Raw genomic sequence first — 5,452 nt, forward strand, 5'->3', positions numbered from 1 at the left:
ATTCGTTTCATCGTGAATGAGAGAAAACCAATATTATGACATTATTCCAATAATTTTTTTTATCTCGATGTATTATAATGGGGTTGTATATGTATAAGTTTTACGGAATTTAACTATAGTATGCTGACCTAACAAATAATTAGGTGGATATATATCTGTAGTTCAAGAGTGGGAATATAGGTATAGTTTACTAGATATTTTAGAGTGTATGGAGGGTAAATTATTATATGATGCCAAATGCCATAATACCATGTGTGAACATACACTACTAGGGAAAACACTAGTAGTAGCGTGGGTATTTTGCCTATTAGTTGCGTGGGACGCCGCGCTACTGATAAGGCGCTACAGCTAACAAATAGCAGTAGCGCGTGTCATCCACGCTACTACTATACATGGCTAGCAGTAGCGAGCTTTAGCCCAGAACGCTAAAACTAATATCTAACGCATTTTAGCAGGAAGCGCTACTGGTAAGGGAGCACTACTTCTAACTTTATTCCCCTCGCTACTGCTAGTTTTTTATAAGTTTCTGTTTTTTTCCTGCATATTTGTTTTGTATTGGAATAGGCTTTATACAATAATCTTTAGAATATCATACACATACAAATGTAATCATAGCATATACATAAAAATAGATTCATCAAATCATGTCATCATCATAATCATCATCCAACACAAAGTGGTCTCTTGTCATTATCTCGAAAATAGCGATACAAGTCTCGATTACTTGCAAGTACATCGTCATCCATCTAAACAATGATATACGCGAGAAGAGCTATCACTATGAGTGCGAGCGGAACTACGCAGTATATGAGTTCGTATCCCTCTCCCGCATTAGCGTGAACCTAAACTAACTAGTGGCTGTCGCTCGGAAACCGAAAAGAGGTACACCTGGGTCTGACACTCCGGCCACTCGTTGTATACTCCTGGCATAGCACTTCTTCGCCACCGATGATCTAGGCACCTGCATCGTCACATGAGTCGATGATATGCAACATATATAGTTGAGCAACAAAAAGAGACAAACTTGGCAAATAAAGAAGCAACAAATCGTAAGCATAAATAACAAAGTTCATTGTACCCAAAATGCCCTAACTAGAGTGATCTTAACTAGTCGAGGAGAATGGTTTAATTACATCATAAATAAAGTTTTGTCGTGCATAACTCAAAGTTTTGTCATATAGAAAGTATGGACTAAACGGACATATTGTCATATATCGAGAATCACTCCAACATGTTGTGCCATCTATCCAAGTCAGGGAGATAGCCCCGAGCTTAGTGAAAGGCTTCAGGTCCAGACGCTGAGCAGCTACGTGTGTTCGGACGTCTTCCCGTGACATTTGTCCTTCTTCGTAGAACATCCCTGTTTTCTCGACGACCTCCTTCATGATGATTTGGGCAAGTTCGCACTGGATGTGATAGAACTCAGCTCAAAGTCGATGATCCTCGATATCTCCTAAGTTCTTTGCCCATTGCAGAATATGGGCATCGCCGGATCTAGGTGACATGCGAAGGTTCTGGTGATACCGTCTGTACTAGAGCATGTGGTGTAGGACATAGAATCCATCATTAAGAGAATCACTGGGTTGCTGGATGCAGCAGAAGTCGGTCTTATGGCTGAAGGCAGGCCTGCCGTCCCTTTTCTACTTGTCATGGACCTCTCCACCCCGTGTGCCAAGTACAACATAGCACTGTCGAGAACAGACTTGATGTGGGTGTAATCCTATTTGTTAATGTTCTTTGACGAGTCCAAAGAGTGTGGGAGTATCGGGGGTAGAGTATGATAAGGACGACGCGCCCGCCGCTACGCAAAATAAGTATACCTCAAATTAATTAGCCTCCACCGTGCAAATGAATGATTGAAATCGAAGGAAGGATATCCGCGCGGATGACTTATAGGGGATGATAAGGCATGAGAATCGCCTCCTTCTCCTTATTGGCGAGCATGAAATTGGCCACGTATTCCCTCGCGTATTGACGGTGCTCCGCGGAGACTCCCAAGAAGTCCTCGTGCAAGAAGTACGGGTCAGTGACACAAATATAAGGTATCTGCTCAACCCCGATGAGGAAGTTCACGTGCAAGGCATAAAGGCAGACAAACGTAAAATCCAGCTTCTTCAAGTGAAACATGTCGAAGATGTAATCGAATCGAAGGAAGAACTTCTCCGCGGGGAATGTGTTGACATACAACAATTGTCGCGGCATGTTAACCACGTAGAGTGGGTATCCTAGATTTTTCGAGGCGATGAGGCCTTTCTCAATCCGCAACACATCGTCATGAATTCTCTTAGATCGCCGAATCTGGCCCCTAGCGCTGCTTTTGGTAGGATCGGTTCACCAGGGATATGCCATTTTTCCACACCGGGGATATCTATACAGTCTTCAACCCGAGGCTGCTAATGCAGCTGGATCATAGAAGCAGCTTTTTTGCCTTTCCTCGATCTCTTCCTAGGCTTCTTTGCTATCGGAAGGTCGTCCATAATACGTTCAGACTCTGGAGGCGGCAATTCAGGCACCGACTCATGACGCTCAAACACTAAGTGGGCGCCAGTATTTAAATATTGTTGAGTGTCATCATCATCCTCATCCTCATCTATGGCGATGTCACCAGCGACTAATGGATCCTCTTCCTCACCCGTCCGCTATCACCCAGCACGACAGCCAACGCTAATTGGGTAGGTGGGGTGTTGATGTTCATACCTAACTGCGTGCTCGTGGGTGTGCTCCCGGCCGTCTCCAGACGAAGCAGACTCTTTGGCCACAACAGGACCCACGTCTTGCAATCGCCAAGCCACCGCGGGGTCTCATCGTCATCTCCCCCTAGTAACGGAGGAACCAAATTCTGGTGGCCTGGTTTCACACTGTCCACGGAAACCTTGAAGACGTCTAGGAGGATCGGCCGACCGTGGGACAATGGTTCCTTCGGCTTCATTTCGTCGCCTTCCCCACGTCCACCTTCTGGTCACCGATGGTGTACAATATGGTGCACGAGGTTACGTCGGCCTGCAAAGACATGTCTGCGACGTGAGACATTCGAAAGGCAACGGAAACGGGAGATTATACATTTATTGAAGAGGGCCGGTGTGATAAATACCGTGAGGGCGTCGAGCTCAGCCAAAGAAGAAGCACCGTCGAGCACGTCTGGTGCTGGCGCCGGTGCCGGAGCAGGTGCGGGAGCTGGTGCGGGAGCAGGTGCAAGAACATGTGCTGGTGCAACGCTAGTCGAGCTGCTCCCAAAGAAGTCAACAAGGGGAAAGTACGCTACATATTTTTCTGGATTTTGCCTGCTCCAATTGAAAACAGCCGGAACTAAGATAGTAGACATATTTGAAACCACCTGTTTTGCAGCAGCTACCTCTGTTGCGACTGTCTCAGATGATTTCTTCTCAACCGCAATCTCAACCTTCTTCTCGATGTTTTCTTCAGTTAACCTCCGTCTTTCCTTTCTCTCCTCCGTGGTCTCACGGTAGTACTTCTTTCACGTGGCGCCGTCTCCGACACCGTGCACGCGTCCATACGATGGTCGAGTCTCAACCAGGAGTCCTTTCAAAATGTTCAACGCCCAGTTGAATAGAGTTCCCATTTGGGCCTCGCCAACGCCTCAGCCGGTGAGTCACTTTCGGCCGCAATCCTGTGCTGCTCTCTCTGCAAAAGGCACAAGGATCATTTACAAATATGACTAACGTGGAGTCAAATTGATCAGCAACTAAAATTACCAGCAGTCTCATGAACTCCGTCGTGACAGGGTCCATCTTGAAAACCTTCTTGACTGAGTCCCAATGGTGCCGTGCCCTGAGGACGTCACGCCTACGAGACGGTGAAGTCCGCCAAGCGGTCTAGGATGCCTAGACTCTCCCGTCCCGCGTCCTCCTTGGCCCATATGGACCTCTTCCTGCCATAACCACGGCTTCCGAGGTGGTGGCACCACATGTTCCTCTGTTGAAGCCCCTTCATGTACTTCGACTTTTTTTGGAAGCTTGGGCCTCACAAGCCGCCTTGAATATTTCAAAGTGCTCTTTCGTGATTGTCGGATCATCCTTTACAATCTCGGAGTAGGGTTCCTTTTTGTTGACGATCCGATGTTTCGCCCTTGCTTTCCAGGCGGCCAATGCATCGCTAAACTTGGACATGGCATGTTTGTTTATCTTCTTCATTGTCGGGTCCTTATCTGGATCTTCATAATCCTTTTCATTCCGGCCCGGAACAAGAATATCTGGTGCAGCTTCTTTAGGAGGGAGGGCCTCATATTATCTATCTTCTTTAGTTTCTCATCATTGATGGTGGCAGTTGTCCGTACGATGCAGCCTATTTGATTGTTGTAGCACGCGCCCGCTTCCGTAGGCGCGTTTGGCTCAAAAATGTCATCATCCACCTCTATGACCACCAGTCTAGTAGTCCTGAGCTTGTTAGGAAGCCTTGCCTCTTTGCTTTCGGTTCTATACCGGCTCTGCTAGTCTCGGTGCTGGTCTCAGTCTCAGCACCGATATCGATGACGGTCTCAGTCTCAGCACCAATCTCGATGCCGGTCCCAACAACATCAACCATTGATCGTTGACTTCCCTCAAAAAATTCGTCTGCCGCCAGGTAGACATTGTCGCAGTCACCAGAACCCTGTCCTTCATGGTTGCTAGCCATGTTTCCTACGATTAAATCTAGTCAATTAATTATAGACCTAATAAAATGAATAATGACATAAAAAAGGCCTATGCTTTGCAGGAACATTGACTCCTTCCTAGTGCGGTAAATCCCAGGCACTCGATATGTCCTAGTTTGTAGCACAAGTCATGCCGAAATTCACGGAAAATTTCGGCATGACCTTTGCTAAAAAGTGGATAAATCGAGAACCTGAAATTTGCCGGAACAGAAATGAATCAGCATTCCGGCAAAACATAGGCCACTCGACTTCATTCCCTGGAAACAACAAAACGCCCCTTGGGCACAATCAAACCACTTCTATGTTGCATATAACAGAACCACTTAAGAATCTGTACATGAGAAACTACAACAGTAGATAAAGATGTGCAAACACAATTCAGGAATTTGCATCTCCTAGCATTTGACACTTCAAAAAAATCTACACAAATCTCATGCTCTCTCAAACTCAATTCAAAAACCAAATATAGATTATATTTAGTTAACTACTGAACTAAATTTTACTCTAAACTAAACCCTACTGCCCTAATTAACATCTAGTTAAACAAACTCAATTCAAAAACTAAATCCTACTGAACTAATTAACATCTACATTATCTACTACTTAACATCTATTATTACCCTAACTAAAAAAACATCTACTATTAACCATACTGCCCTAGTTAACTTGTACCGTATCTACTACTAATTAACATCTACTACTACTACTAAAAATCATTATCTATGAACCCTAGTACTAATTAACATCTACTACTACTGCTAATGAACATGGCAGAGGAAGAAAAAGTAGAGAGAGAGGGGG

Source organism: Triticum dicoccoides, chromosome 3B (assembly GCF_002162155.2).
Source record: "Triticum dicoccoides isolate Atlit2015 ecotype Zavitan chromosome 3B, WEW_v2.0, whole genome shotgun sequence".
NCBI classification, from domain to species: domain Eukaryota; kingdom Viridiplantae; phylum Streptophyta; class Magnoliopsida; order Poales; family Poaceae; genus Triticum; species Triticum dicoccoides.